This window comes from Mus musculus, chromosome 6 (genome assembly GCF_000001635.26).
Source record: "Mus musculus strain C57BL/6J chromosome 6, GRCm38.p6 C57BL/6J".
Lineage (NCBI taxonomy): Eukaryota > Metazoa > Chordata > Mammalia > Rodentia > Muridae > Mus > Mus musculus.
Window position 1 is genome coordinate 24530988 of NC_000072.6, and position 16781 is coordinate 24547768.

At 40.2% G+C, this 16781-nt stretch overlaps 1 protein-coding gene across 2 annotated transcripts in view; it reads left to right on the forward strand.

The window, feature by feature from the left end:
- The window catches only part of Asb15 (ankyrin repeat and SOCS box-containing 15), a 45021-nt gene that overhangs the window by 2844 nt on the left and 25396 nt on the right, over nt 1–16781 (forward strand). The window contains exon 1 of one of the 2 annotated variants that reach the window (XM_011241089.2): nt 12316–12463. The exons of the other annotated variant lie outside the window; for it this stretch is intronic. The gene's annotated coding sequence lies outside the window, so the exon portion shown is untranslated. Of the gene's footprint in view, nt 1–12315; nt 12464–16781 lie in introns of those variants that run through there. 2 annotated transcript variants of the gene reach the window in all.

Consider the following 16781-nt stretch of genomic DNA (forward strand, 5'->3'; position numbering starts at 1 on the left):
AAACCAAACAAAACTGTTTCTTGTAACTTCCCAGTTACAAGACCAAGGATGCAGCAGGGAGTATGGCCTGGAGAAAAAGACTTAAGTGATTTAGACAACTAGAAAGATGCAGCAAATAATGTATCTGTGAGGGACAATGCGTTCTGATGGGGCATGGTTAAATCTTGGCCAGCTCCTAGGTGCTTCCCTTTTTCACACCGTGTGATTCCTCCTGGTGGTTTTCATTCCCTCCTTTCACAACAGGCTGCTGGGCATGCTGTCATTCTTGGACCCGTGTGAGCCCTCCGGGCTTGCTTCTGCTTAGTAATCGTGTCCCCTCTTACAGACTGTTTAAGAGAGGACCAGGCAAAGCTGAATATAATTGGAACCTGCCTCCGACTCTCCTCACTCTGGCAGATGTGCTTTGTGCTTACACGTCTCTCCCTGTCCCTTGAGGTTTGAAATTAGTTTTAGCATGTTTACATCTTACTAATTTAACCGAACAGCAAAAAGCTGTCATTGCTTTGCTTGGGGGGCAGGGGGGAGGGGTAGGGAGGGGTAAAAGGGAAGGAAATTACAAACTTAGCCATATGATTCCAACTGAATTTTATTCAATAGTCACTTTTATAAATCTCTGATGATATTACAAACAAATGAAAGTTTTATTTTGAAGATGCATGAAAAATAAAACAAATCTATTTCCAATGATTCTTAATTCAGTGCTCAGTCTCTTTACTCATTCAGTCTCTCCCAGAATGTCCCTTGGAGTCACTTTATCTGTTGTTTCTTATGTGGAAAATTGGCCACCAAACCCTATCTTCTCTTGTTTGGCTGGCTGAGTACTTCTCCCTACACTGTTCAAGTTTCTCAACACTTTAAAACTACTTCTAAGTAGCTCACTAACCCAGATACCTTCCAAGGCACTGACACGCCGACCTTGAAGGGAACTAGAGTCCTCTGAAGGTTTATTCAAACAGAGAATGCTGGACCTCAGCCAATACCTGTCCCAAACTGTACCGCCCCCAGCCCCCCAATCCAAGTTTCTGATGCTTTTCAGGGTTTTGAAGTCTAGGGTAAGACCTAACTGTGAGTTTCTAACAACTTTCCAGATGATAATGTTAGGAAAGGGGTGGGGACCAGGCCCCGGAAACACTGTTTTATTTGTGTTTACATAGGATGTTGCCTACATCCCAGCACTGTCCTACTGTATACTCTGGAGCAGTCCCATAGCCAAGAGCATCAATGCCTACCGGCCCACATTTGAAGCCTCCCCTACACAGTGTCTCATCCTACCTTGCCATTTCATTGCCTGCCTCTCCCAAAAGGTGACACTGCAGCCCTTCTTCCCCTCAATCCTCTGTACTTTGCACAAAAGATTTTATGTCATGCAACAAGGTTTTGAGAAATGAATTTCACTTCTTCCTCAGGAGCAAGCAGGCTACAAAATGTGCAAGTGGTCCCTGTCTCATTTTACCTGGATGCACTCTTATTTCTTTATCTCCTTTTTTTTTTCAGTCTTTGATTCTTCATTGGATTTTTATTGATCTTGTTAGTTCCGGGTCCTTTGGATTCTAGGACACAAAAGAGAGAAAATAAGGAGAGAGGTAAAAATATAATGTGCATATGTTAATCTCTTAGTCAATGAGGTTCGTTTACATTTTGGGTATGAAAGATATAGCTATACTCTGGCCATTTAAAAAATATTTTCCTATACTTCAGTTTTTATTTGTAGTTTATTACGTGTTTAGGAGGGCTGACTTTTTTTTTTAATTTAGTGGATAACTCTAATATCCATACCTCCCTTGATTTTTTGGTTTTGTTGTATAGTGCCTGTTAGTACCTTGATGGGGGAAAATATGTGATATCTCTCCTCTTGTCTCCTCTGCATCTCTTCGTCTATAGATGTCAGTAAAAGCTTGAGTGGCTCAGCATTTGTTTTTATGTAGATATGCTTGAACTTCCAGTATCTGCCACATCATTCAGGGTATCTCCTTTCACCTTCACCACTCTAGCTGAGACATCCAATACCGCTTGACTTCCCTCTTGTCTCTAAAGCATATTAATAGACTCAGCTCTGATTTCAGGGCCTAGAACAGCAGCATTCTACTTGTTAATCCTGGCGCTGTGTTTATACAGTCACTAGTCCTATAGTAGAGTGTTTCCAATGGCCTATACTTCTCATGCTTGTTTCTGTTTTTATAATTTGGTTGAATTCAGTCTCTAGCAATTTTCTAAAGATCTTGTGAGACGCTTCCTGTAACTCAGGTGCAAGCGTTGCAACTTTGAGCATTTGTAAGACGAAACTTTGGAGACCTGTTACACGCAGCCATGTTTTCTCTTATAAATGATTGGATTAAAACAAAAAAACTGAACTCACTTTCTTGTTTCTTCAAATTTCACTGGTGAAGCTAGTTCATGTCTCTGTACTGGCAACTCTGGTGACTCCCCCTGGCATCTGACTTAGGCTTACATTAAAAATCTCCTTTTACGAGCTGGTGAGATGGCTCAGAGGTTAAGAGCACTGACTGTTCTTCCGAAGGTCCTGAGTTTAAATCCCAGCAAACACATGGTAGCTCACAACCATCTGTAATGAGAACTGACTTCCTCTTCTGGAGTGTCTGAAGACAGCTACAGTGTACTTATATATAATAAATAAATAAATAAATAAATAAATAAATAAATAAATAAATAAATATTATTATTATTAATAATAATAATATTAATATTTATTTATTTATTAAAAAAATCTTCTTTTACTTCAGGATATTTCCTTGATGTAGGTCCCAATTCTTGCTTGTTATTTTCAATCTTCCTTCTTTATGGTCTCCACTTATACCTGTTGAGGGCCTTTCTCAACTATTTTATTTGCATATGATATAAGCGTATGACAGAAATATTAGAGTGACAAGAAGGGCCTGTGAGCTAAGTGGCAGATGACCAAGAACCTAGAATGGATGTCAGAAGCAACAAGAGGTCCAGCCTAAGGCAATGGGCTACAGTGTGAGAAGCACCTTACTTATGGACCTCAGTGAGCCCAGTACCTTGAGTTGCTCTAAAGAATAGAATTCTTTATTCTCAAGGTGTCTTAGTTACTTTTCTATCATTGTGCAAAGATGTCATGACCAAGGCACCTCGTAGAAGAAAGTGTTTATTTGAGGCTTTCAGTTTCAGGGATGAGTCCATGACCACCATGGTAGGGAGCATGGCCAAAGGTGGGCAGGCTTGACTCTTGAGTAGTAGATAAGATTTTACATCTAATCCTAAAACATGAGGCAGAAAGGGCACTAACTGGAAATAACATGCGCATCTGACCTCAAAGCCCTCCCCAAGTGACATAACCTCTTCCAACAAGACCACACCTCCTAATCCTTCCTAAACAGTTTCACCAACTGGCAACTGAATGTTCAAATATATGAACCTATGGGAGCCATTGTTAGTTAAAATGACTATACAGAGTAAGTCAATGTGACACAAAGTTTGTTCATTTTGTTTTTTTTTTTTTAAAGAAAAAGCACATACTTTACATTTAAGCACTACCCACTGTTAAGCAAGAGGCAGACCTCTTTTAACATCTATAATCAAGATTAAACAAGGTTTTTTTTTTTTAATTAGGTAAAGATTGAAGTTAGGTTAAGAATATAAGCTGGCTTGTTTATTGCTCTTAAAGAATTTTTTCTTGTAAATGAAACAGTATGGCAGCTTATAAGGAAGAGCATTCAGGTGCAGAGATGGAAGAGGAGTGCTAACAGGTTAAATTCACAGATTGAGTAGTTTTGGCTTTAAGCCTGATCATGTGCCCTTTTAACAGTCTTGTTTGAGATGTTTCTCAAATGCCAGGTTGTTATTCTCATTTAGTCTACCTTCACAGCAGCTTGTGAGCTGTGTAGAAAATTGTTGACGTTTACCCAGCAAGAACGGAAAACCACATCACTGATGGTGAGGTCCTTTTACCCACCTTTCCTTCTTGTCCAGGAATCCTGTATACCTGCCTGTTTAATGAGGGAAATCCCCTAAGGTGTGTTACATATTCAGGTTCCGTAACACAGAACTAATATATATATATGGTTTTTGAGACAGGGTTTCTCTGTGTAGCCCTGACTGTCCTAGAACTCACGCTGTAGACCAGGCTGGCCATGAACTCAGAAATCCACCTGCCTCTGCCTCCCAAGTCCTGGGATTAAAGGCGTGTGCCACCACTGCCTGGCTTGACAACGTTACTTAAGTGGCTCAAGTGCCTAAGAGAAATGACCATCACAGCCAAACTTGCTAGTTACAGGGATAGCTCTTAATGTGCCTCTGCTTCCCATCATTTAGGCAACCACTCATTGTGATGGGAAGACACAGCATCTCTGGATCTACTAAGAGCAGAATGGCTGTGAATATGCCAAGTAATGTTTGGGAATCTGTTCCCAAACACATCCCCGCTTCTGAAAATATCTAGCATAAAATGCTTAACTCTATCTGGGTTAAAGTCCTGGCTGGTCTTCCTATTAGTTAAACAACTGTGCAGAATTTTAAATAACCCGTTGACTTAACCCTCCACCATGGAAAATGGTCACAGTGTTAGGACATGCCACCTACCTTCGAGGAAGGCTGTGGCAATTAAATGAGAATTGCACATAGAGAAGATAAAAATTGCTTTGTGCAGGTCAGAAATTCTGAAACTGTTTTTTTGGTGGAGACAACCCTTCACCAAAGTACCACATAGGTGCCTGGAAAGTAGATTTAATGGTTTTGTTCCTTCACCTAAGTTTATAGTATAGTATACTATGTATAGTATAAAGCTGTATCCCTGTCCAGAAGCCCCAAACAAAGAACTTGGTGTAATGCTTAGTTATAACAAAAGCTCACTAAATACTACCCAACATTATGATTACTAAGGGACAAGCCACTTGAAAAGCAACAGTGCTGAGGGATTGTAGGAGACTGCCTATGCTATGAGAAGAGGCCAATATTTATAATAGATATCTCCATCATGGAAGAGTTCAAAATGCATAACCAGGATGCAAGCTGAACCGAAATCTATGTTGTGTTCATCTCCTATTACATAGTTCTGGCTGCATTGTGACACAGCATAAGCTGTAGTGAGCTGTAGTCGACCTTACTCCCCTTTAAAAGTGTCTTCTACTTCTGACAACTCAATAGCTTTGTGGAATCTGTCTCCCCCAAGTTCCTTCAGCTCTCTACTGTGAGGGATGTATCATGTCTCTCACAGAGAGCACATGATACGCAATATTCTTAAACATAACCAGTGGGAGTCTATGGCTCTGTAAGCTGTTTGTAGAAACCCTCACTTCCCAACACTTAGAATTTAAAAACAGAGTATCATCAATGTATTAGTCAGGGTTCTTCAGAGTCACAGAAGTTATGGAATGTCTCTACATATTAAGGGAATTTATTGTGATGACTTACAGGCTGTAGTCCAACTAACCCAACAATGGGTCGCTGTGGATGGGACGGCCAAGAATCTAGTAGTTGCTCAGTCCCAGGAAGCTAGTTGTATCAGTCGGTCTTCTTCTGTAGAACTAAGTTACGTGCAAACAGTCAAAAAAGAGTGAATCTTTCTTCTTCCAATGTCCCTATGTAGGCTTCTAGCAGACAATGTGGCCCAGAACAAAGATATGCACTTGCTTTGTCCCAGCTGATCTTGAACTCAGAGATATCTTTGCCTCAGTCTCCTGGGATTAAAGGCATGTACTTTCTTGCCTGGGCCTAAGTTTTTCATGGCCACTATGCCTCAAGATCCCCATGCCAAGATCCAGGTCAGAACTTATGTCTTCCAACCTCAAGGTCTGGATCACAGGTGTGCCCTCCAATTCTGGATTGTAGTTCATTCCATTTAGAGTCAAGTTGACAACCAGGAATAGCCAATATAATCAATAACTCATTTATGAAATAATGATTTCACTTTACTATTTGTGCTCATTGGTAATTGTTAGAGCTCTGGAGTGAAGGTGTGATGTAACCATTTAATTATGAAACTATAAAAATTAAGATGAAGTTCTAGATGCCTAAATTCTAGCTGTGGAAGGAGGACCCTGCTGAACAAAAGTCCTAAGAGTGTTTTTTTTGTACCTTCATCTGACTCCTGATGCTCTGGCTTCTAAGATGTTTATGAGCTTCACTACACAACAGACAAATTTCTAAATGTTCTTTAAAACATTGTGTGTGTGCGTGGTGGGGGTGGCGTGTAGGCCAGAGGTCAACATTGGGTGTCTTCCTCTATGAATGTCCATCTTACTTTTTTAAAGACCGGCTCTCTCACTGATCCTGAAGATCATAAGATATCCAGCAAGATCCAAGAATCTGTTTGTCTTTATATCCTGCCTCCTTCTTCACAACACCAGGATTGCAGATATTTATCACCCTGCCAACTTGTATAGAGGTGCTGGAGATCAGAACGCAGGTCTCCATGCTCCGTGGCAGGCACTGTACTGGCTAAGCCATCTCTCCAACCTTCAATGTTCTTTGATTTAAGCATGTACAAATCTAATTATGAGAACTTGCTCTACAGTCTTATGTGTGGCACATGGTAACTAATATGTGCATGCTTAGTAGATGAATGGATCTTGTATACAAGCAGGAGATGTGTCTTATTCAGGTGTCCAGAGGCCATAAGAGGGCTGTGAAACAAAATAGTGCTTAGGAAATTATTATCCCCTCTTTTACATTATAATTCGTAAAAAAGGAAAAGACATGGTAAAAACTCCAAAAATATTTTAGCAAAGTCTCAATCGGTAGAATTAGAAGATGCTGAGAAGGTAGAACGTTGGAAAATGGCGTCCTAGATCATAAAATTAAGTAGAAATCAGACCTCATCCAACTCCCAAGCCAGACAACAGCATTTCATGAGAATGGGAAACTCCAGGCAAGGAAGACAGCATCCAGGCACTCTGTTTTCTGACGGTCTTAGGAGCGTTGGTGAGGATGTGGAGGCCCTTCCTTCTTCTCTGAGCCTCCAAGTTGAGCCCTGCAATGTCTATTTTATGTTTACTTCATGAGCTTTTCAAAAGTCATATTGCTGCTTACATACTAATTACTTGTTCAAAATTTTTGGTAGAATCTATCTTCCTCCTACCACCACCACAAATTAGTCGTAGATATATATCTCCAACCTTTTGGTATCCATAATGCTCAGACACTACACACACAGGGAAGTTAAGAAAAACAACCTGAAATCATTAGACCAGATAAGAGCTCTGTAAGCACCTGAGTCAAAACATACAAAGGTTAGCTTTTAATATATCAAAATCTATTATTTCAAAAATATTAAAGATAGCTCTACTCACAATGCATTAAAGAATTAAATGCTAAAACTTTGAAACTTTATTAAATCAAAATAATTTAAATAAATTGAAATATGTCATTTTTCTGAGGTAAAGAGTCAATATTTTGCACATGTTGATTTTTTCCCGAATGAGACTATTCTTGGCGTACTTTCAGTAGTAACTTCATTCTTATTACTGGAAATGATTCTGAAAATCATGTGTAAGAAACATGTGACATAAAGGATTCTGAAATAAAAATAAAGGCCGTCTCTTCCAAATGTCACATCATTCTGTGAGCTTCTGCAATAATTAAAATACAATGGTCCCAATAAAGGGAACAGACAGGCAAATGACTGTGTTAGCATCCCCTTAACAGTTCTTTAGATGTAGGATATAATTAAGTGAACAAAGAAATCAAGTAACCTTGCATTTGAATTATATATGTTCCTCCTCTTACAGAGTCTCTGTTGTAGACTAATAGTTCTGAAAAATAAGCTCTTTAACTTGCTTAAATGTGGATGAAACAAATTTATTCACACAAGAGAGGAAGTTCCTTTCCCCTTTGTCCTAAAGAACAATTTAGGAATCGCTCGCATAGACAGGTAATAATTAACATATAATGCAGCTAGACTATCGTTTGTACCATCTGGCCTGGGTTTCAATCTTATTATTGTTTTTATTTTTAAAAGATTTCCAGCTTCATGACGCCACCAGGCTTCGGTGAATACTTCTAATCCAGTCACCACACTGATGTCCCTGGCTAAAGTAAATATGTCACAAAACTAAATCAAAAGTTATAAAACTAGAAAATGGATAGTAGGGGTGTCAGGCAGTAGGGGGATCAATAGACCTGGGAGGGAGATGAAGTGGGCGGGGGGAATAGTGATCATAAAGCCTTGTATTCGCATATGAAATTGTCAAACAACAGCATGGAATATGGGAAATTGGCAAAGTCTACTCCTAACCAAGAAACTATTTGCAGTTGATACCTGAAGGGAGAGGGAAAGTCCGTTTTATTCGATAGGTCTATCAACTACATTCTAGGGTAGACCTCATGCTCAGGAGTACATGACCAATACAGAATGGACTCCTCAGTATTTTATAGTTATTATTGTTGTTGTTGTTGTGGTGGTGGTGGTAGAGGTGATAGTGGTGTGGTCTGTGTGTGTGTGTGTGTGTGTGTGTGTGTTTCTGAATGTATGTGTGTTTGTGGTGTGTGTGTGTGTGTGTGTGTGTGTGTGAGAGAGAGAGAGAGAGAGAGAGAGAGAGAGAGAGAGAGAGAGAGAGAGTAGAGGTGTCAGGGAGTAGGGGAAGACTTTTTTAGTAGAGGGAAAGAATGTGTAGTTGGGTAGGTAGGGAGGTGGGGATGATCTGGGAGAAGTTTGGACAAGGTGAAAGAACATGGTCAAAATACACGGTATTAAAATGTTTAAAAAGAAAGGACTTTGGTTTTATTGAGGTCCCCTTGACAAATGAAATTCATGTAAACATATATAATGTGGTGATTTGATATGCTAGATAAGTAAAATTATTTACCATAATCAAACTCATTAATTTATAGACATCACCTGGATAATTACCATTGTATATGATGAGATCTACTCTTCTAACAAGCTATGCGCATATAACATGTTATGTTGTACATCAGAACTCTCAAGCCTATTCATCTTATACCTGACATATTTTTTTGGGGGGGGGGATACTTGGAAAACAGTATTTCACTCTATTTCTGGGAGATCTGTTTTTTAGTTTCCACATATAAGTGATATCACACTGTGTTTGTCTGTATCTATCTGGATTATTTCACACACAGGTCCTCCTAGGCTTATCTAGCTTGTGGTAATGCCAGGATTTTTGGTTTTTGGTATGGTTGAATAACATTGCATTATACTATATACTGGGCATCTACTGCTAAGTATTTGGCTTGGTTTTGCCTCTTGACGACTGTGAATCATGCTGCAATCAACACAAGCAGGAACACATACATGCCTTTGAGATGCTGGTTTCTAAGTCCAGTGGCCATATGCTCAGAAATAGAATGCTGGATCGTATGGTAGTTTCCTTTTTAAAACGTCTTTGAGAAATTTCACTGAAACTTCCTCTCCTGCATTTGCATTTGTGGTGCTGCTTGGCTGTGAAATGGCTAGAATGATGTCAGCACCATGGACTTTCCCACAGGTGTGTGACTCTCCTGGAGGAGTTCGGTGCTAATACATTTGACTCAGGACTTCAGTTTCCAGAAGAAGCAGGGCAATCATCTAAATACTTTAGAAGCAAGATAGAAACTGATAACTTCTTTCCTTTCATTTCTACTTTGTTCCCAATGATTGATATATATATATATATATATATATATGGCATTTTTTTCAGAAGGCAGAACTTTGTCTGCAGTTCTTACAGGGCTTTATAAAAAGGTACTGCAGTGGGTGTATTATAAATGGATCTGAGGGACAGTGCATGGATTATGTGTAATGGTAGCAAGAGATGTATTTCATTTCATGATGACAAGCCTGCAGACCTCATGCTTGTTTTCAGGAACATAAAGTACCCGGGGGTAAAGTGAGGCACTCAGGGCCTGCATGTGCCTTAATTAAATATGGACACAGGGATACTCCAGCGCTCCCTTGGAATTCCCATTCAATACCACCCAAACTCTCTTATCCTCTAAAGAGAAATGGCTGAGTCTGAGTCCAAGGGCAGTCTCTAAAAGTACATCTCAGGCATTCTAACCTCAGATTCTCCATGTCCTTTGCTATAATTATCCCCTTGAACCAGGACATGCATGTGTTCCTAAATATAGAGAGAAGGGAGGTGTCTCTGGATGTCGTTCACATTACATTTACCTTCATCAGGGTGGTGCTATTCAGTAATGCTTTGGTCTTCAGTCATACCTTTCTGAAACTCACCCTCACCAGCAAACCAAAGACACATTTACACAAATTATTTACTAATTTACAATTTCACACGCACATTGTCTGAAATCAGATTCATTTATTTTCACTTTGAGAAATGACACTTTCAAAAATGGCAGTTGTAAAAGTAATTATTAATAACACGAGCAGATCACTTTTTACTCAAAGGGTGTTATTATATATGTGTATGGATGGCTGTGTACTTGAGGAGTAGGCCTAATAAAGGTTGTGGATGACATAGGCACATTATTATTACTGTTTCCATAATACTGGTGAGTACATTGAGTCTCGATACTTCTTATTATTTGGGAAGAGGTCTTAGTCTGTAGGCCAAGCTGGTCTTGAGCATATGATACACCTGCCTCTGCCTCTGCCTCTGCCTCTGCCTCTGCCTCTGCCTCTGCCTCTGCCTCTGCCTCTGCCTCTGCCTCTGCCTCTGCCTCTGCCTCTGCCTCTGCCTCTGCCTCTGCCTCTGCCTCTGCCTCTGCCTCTGCCTCCCCAGTCAGTGCTAGCATCACAGGCATTTGCTACTACACATGACTCAAACTCTAAAGCAAATAGAGTTTGCTTTAATGCTCTAAAGGTGATAGAGACAATGAGGTAAAGCAGTATTTATTTGTAAGTGTGTTATTCAATACCTCAAGTCCTTAGTCACGAAAGTTCTCATCTCTCTCTCTCTCTCTCTCTCTCTCTGTGTGTGTCTGTGAGTGTGTGTGTGTGTGTGTGTGTGTGTATGAGCCACTTTAAATATCCTATTGAATCTGATTTGGGACAGAAATATACAGTAACTATTCTGTACATGTGACAGCACAAAATGCTTTAAGATCAAAAGACATCACTGCAATGTGCTGAACCACATTTGAACATGTTGAATTCTCTTTTTTCCATAAGTTCTACTAAACTCCAAATATTTACTTGAATTTTTCAGATAGACATTAAACAGCATTGTATGAAAACTGAAGCAGTTAGCATCTTGAGTGTCTTTGATAACAATTATATGAAAAAGTTCCATCAGGTTAATAATTTTAAAAATGTATATGACTCTTAATCCCCATCCCTTACTTTGCAGTCTTCAGTTTACAGTGTTATAAATGTAAATTGTTTTTCAAAGTTTGCTCCAAGGATGACAGAAGCACTCCTTGTTTATCACAGCTAAAGGGCAGGCAGGAAGCCTGCTCCTTCCATACTGTGTCTTTCTGAAGTAGAAGGTCAATGGCAGATTTACTACAATATTCATATTTCCTCAATGGCACCAAAGACAAAGAGGTAAAAAGAAAACTCAAGTCTAACCTGTTTCTTCTCCCAGAATCCTACAGTAGGAAAAGGCAGGAAGGTCAATGCCAATGAAGACAATTTGGAGCTGTGGGATGAGGGCTGGGAAATGTCACTCAACCCCAGAAGTCTGGAGGCTAGAGATCCTTGGACAGGGTTGTGTCACTGGAAAAGGGAGAGGGACAGACAGAAGCCAGATGGCTCTGTGAATGTTGACAGTGGTTGGGTAACAAAGATAGCCCTGTCAAAAAAATCTCCAGGCAGGTTGTTCCCACCAGGAAACTGGTAAATAAAACAGCAGGTTTTATTAGCTGTAGTTAATTTTTTTCTTCTGATTTTGTGGCCCTTTAAGGATATAGCCCCTTAAACTAAAATATTTTTCTGTTTTGTTTTTGCTTGCTTTACATCTGCTACATACTTGAAAAAAAACCCACTATTCCATATATTTGCTTATTGAGCTGTGCATTTTTGGTCAGAATGGATACAGCTGAAAGCTCTGTATCAGATCATGTCTGGCAGTTCTTAAAAGCAAACCACAGTCAAGACAGTAAATTGGTGTAAGATCATTGCATCCAATGTCATTTGATTTGGGTCTAAAAGTTGAGGAATGAAAAAAAATAGTTGGTATTGAAATCACAGGAAATCACACCTTTACATCTTGATTTCATTCTACAATCTGCTTTGACTTCTGTGGGTAGAAGGTCTTGCTCTTCCAGCACGGAGCCTCCCTGGAGCTGAGTCAGCAGATCATGTTTTCTGTAAACTCTTTGAGCCAATCAGAACACAGTTAATCTTATTATTCTTCCATGGGCTTGTGTTTCTTTTGATGAGAGTCAATAGAAGTCATGGGTAATTCTTTTCTGCGTGCCAGGGAACACTTGTGTTTCTGCTGCACAAGGTCAGATCTTAATTTAACAACCGACTGAATACTTAATTTTAGATACACTGAGGAACACATTAGCTCCACGGCACTTCCCCTGGTTTAGGAAGCCAAGGCCCCGGGTAAGAATAACAAGACGATCATTCCAAAAGGTGAGATTATGAACTATTTGATCTGTACCTCACCAGCTTACTTATGGAGGGAGTGTCAGCACTGGAAACATTTGGAACAGATGGGCACACTGGGGGTGGTGGAAACTCATTACTTCAAGCCTGATTGGTCACCTATGGGCTCACCTATCTAATTATAGCATAAAGCTGGGATCGATTTGTTGATTTATAGACCATCAACTCAGTAATTATTATGCATCACAGAATCATATCATCAGAAAAAGAGGTCAAGTAGGAATATATTAATGAGGAATACCCATGTGCATGATGTAGATCCCCAAGAGCCTTATGTTTTTTTCATGGTTTCTAGGGAGGGGAAATGACATTTGTCAGTAATTAACATAAATATCCCTGAAGTCTCGTTTTTATCACTGATTGCAAAAGATAGATGTTTTGTGTTCAGATTAAAAAAAATATTCTTTAAGATGGAAAAGAAAAATGCTGAACTGGGTAGATCTGGAAATGTAATCGTGTGGGTGATACTATAGACTTGTGGGGCTTCAAGGCCTTAAGATGCAGCAGATGCCAATGCTCCTCGGCTATTCCTGAAAATTTTATAGGAAATTGTCAATATAGAAAATGGCTTTATTTCTAAAGAATACCTATCACTGTTTCATGGTTGAAGCACTAAAAATATCATAATTTTATACTTTAGTTGTTTCTATAAGGGTACCTAATAATTTCTAATGAAAATATGCCCCATGTTTTCCCCTGGAGTCAATTAGTTTGTGAACTGTTTAAATTATTTTACAAAACTTTTTCTGAGGTTTATGAATTTGTAGGTTACAGAATGATACCTGCATTTCAAGAATCCTTCAGCTGTAGTGAACCAGCTAGACCTGTGTGGTCTCTTAGAGATAACCTCATCTCCACCATCCCTTTGATGTCTGTGCATGAGCAGATTGCCTGGCCAACTTGGTTTTGGTTTCACTTGTGAAACTGGAAGAGTGTGTTGTGAACAGTGAGTTACTCGGTCCATATAATGCAGTCAGTACAGGAGGCTTCAGTAGACATTTGCTATGGGGATTTTTAAGTTCACTAAATACATACTTTCTGAGGAACAACTGTGATTGATTTTTGCCTTAGTGCTAACCCTGAAAGAGCAGAAAGAGCACCTGAAAGGTGTCTACCATATATTGATTTTAAATGATTGATTTATTTTAATAAGTCTTCATTACACTTGTTTACATATGTGTGTATACATGTGTAGGTGCGTGTTCATGTGATGACATACTTGTGAAGCTCAGAAGAGAACTTTCAGGAATGGGTTCTCTTTTTTACCACATGGCAGCAAGCAACTTTACCAACTAACCTATTTTGATAGCCCGTTTATTATTTTTTATTTGCACATGTGTGTGTGTATACATATACTCATGTGCATACGGAGGCCTGAGGTCAGCACTGGGCATCTCCCACTCTCATCACTCTCTAGCTTATCCTTGGTTCTTCAGATGGACCTGGAGAATGAGGACAATGAGTCCAGAGCTAAGGGCTTCAGACATAGATTATGATGCTAGGTTGGTTGGTTGGTTGTGTTTGGTTTGGTTTTTATATGGGTGCCGGGTATTCTAACTTAGGTCTTCATTTCTTTATGCAGTAGATGCTTTACTGATTGCGCCATCACCCAGCGTCTAGAACACAGTATTTAAAAGCAAGAAACTCTAATAATATCCATACTGTATTGGTAGGTGGGTATCTGTATTGGATACTGTCTGGAGGGTCCTGAGTCTGAAACACAGCTGACATTGAATATGTATTTTTGAATGGTGGATAGAATACCCTGAATCCATTAAGACAATTACTGTTGGAAACCCATGGACAAGTTTTCTTTTGTGTTTTTGTCTATCCATAGAGAGATGTTTTCCACACTATGAAGTTGACTCTCAACAAGGTATTATATTCTGTGATGATCTGAGTATCGAAAAGGAGACATTAGTACTGATAATGTCTTCAAGAGAATTCATTAAGTGAATAAACAGCTTTTCTCAAGGATGCTAAGTAACATCTATGCCAGCCTGGAAGCCTCTGTCCTGTGTTAATTTCTGTTCCACGTTTGTCCTTGTCAGCAGAGCACAAGCACATATAAGACTTGCTTATTAAGTCTGTGAATACACAGACGTTGGGAGGGTAGAGATGCATCCAATCTTGGCAGATGGGAATAAAATTCAAACTTCAGAAATGGATGCTCACAGTCAGCTATTGGATGGATCACAGGGCTCCCAATGGAGGAGCTAGAGAAAGTACCCAAGGAGCTAAAGAGATCTGCAACCCTATAGGTGGAACAACATTATGAACTAACCAGTACCCCGGAGCTCTTGACTCTAGCTGCATATGTATCAAAAGATGGCCTAGTCGGCCATCACTGGAAAGAGAGGCCCATCGGACTTGCAAACTTTATATGCCCCAGTACAGGGGAACGCCAGGGCCAAAAAGTGGGAGTGGGTGGGTAGGGGAGGGGGGAGGGTATGGGGGACTTTTGGGATAGCATTGGAAATGTAAATGAGGAAAATACCTAATAAAAATATTTTAAAAATTCAAACTTAAGCAAGACAGGAGGAATAAACAAAGAGTGGCGTGTAGAATGGCTTAGCAAATGGTGTGAAATATATAGATTGCAGAACTTAGGGCAGGAGTTCAAATCCATCATGCAACATGATAGCCTCCAAGCTTATCTCTTTTGGCCTAAGTTAATAGATGTGTGATGTATAAGAGAGAGGCAGGTATACCCACTTGATGGTGTGCTGTCCTGCCTGCACCTGTTGGGCTGCACTCAGAGCCTGTAGGTCAGAGCTCCTTCAAAAGGAGATGGGTAAATAGGTGGATCCACAGGAAAGCTGTCAAGATGACAAGGGAAGTTTAACCATGTCACAGTGAGAGAAACTAGGCAGCCTTGAGAGAAGAAGGCTCACTGGAGTCCTGACAGCCTCTAAGGAGATATTTAAAAGGGCTCCAGAGGAGCCATGGCTTCTCCACACAGTTCTCAAGAACACAGAGAGAAGTTGAGCCTGTTGCATTTCACTTTCAAGGTAGGGATAGGAGTTTTATGTTCCTCACAAACCATAACCCTAGACAAGGCATCAGCCTCTCTGAGGAGATAATGATCCCCTGGCACTGGGCTGAGGCTGAAGGTATACATGCACCGGGCCCATTGGAAATGGGACATTTATGTGACCTACCTGGTGAGTTTCAACTCTGCCAGTAGCTGGTTCTTTGGAAAAGAAAAGAGAATAAAATCTTAGAGATACTAGAGGACCTGCCCATGGTTGAGTCAGAAGTGCTCGAACATAAGCTCATACTTCCTCATTCCAGAAAAGTTCAGCCATCCCATAAGGACTGGAAGTATTTACTGATAACCAGGCAGCTGATAATAGGCAGGCCAGGACTGGAGCAGAGGTTCAGCCTCTATTCTCCACTGCTTCCAGCAAGAGAAAATTAATTGCTTGTGCATGGCTTCAACACAAAATATTAAGTTATACAATAACTCAGAATTGCTTGAGTGAGTCTCAAATAGACTTGAGTACTGCACTGGAATTTTTATGTCCAATGAAATGAGCCATGCCTAGGAACAAATACTTCCAGAAAGAAGATGTATGCATACTCATATTCACATGTGTGTGTGTGTGTGTGTGTGTGTGTGTATACATGCATAAGAATTACAAGAGGCTTGATTCAGGGTATACAGAGCTTGCCATACAAGTGTGAGAACTAGAATTCAGATTCCCAGCAGTTATGTAAGATCAAAGTGCTCTCTTGCTCTTTGCTCTTTCCCTGCTTCCCTCTTCCCTTCCCCCTTCTCTCCCCATTCCCTCCCCCCACCCCCACCATGTGCTCATGGCCAGCCTCTCCTCCTCTCCTCCTCTCCTCCCCTACTCCTCTACTTCACTTCTCTTCTCTTCTCTTCTCTTCTCTTCTCTTCTCTTCTCTTCTCTTCTCTTCTCTTCTCTTCTCTTCTCTTCTCTTCTTCTTCTTCTTCTTCTTCTTCTTCTTCTTCTTCTTCTTCTTCTTCTTCTTCTTCTTCTTCTTCTTCTTCTTCTCCTTCTTCTTCTTCCTCTCTCTCTCTCTCTCTCTCTCTCTCTCTCTCTCTCTCTCTCTCTCTCTCTCTCTCTCCCCTTTCTCTGCCTCTACTACCCTCTAACTCCCCTACCCATACCCTGAACAAACTCTATTTTATACTAAAAAAAAAAAAATCAAAGTGGCCATAGAGGCCACCTATTATCCCAACCCTCTAGAGGCAGAACAGGGGATCCCTAGGGCAAGTTAGCTAGCTAAACTAGCTAAATCATTGAGCTCTGAGTTCAGA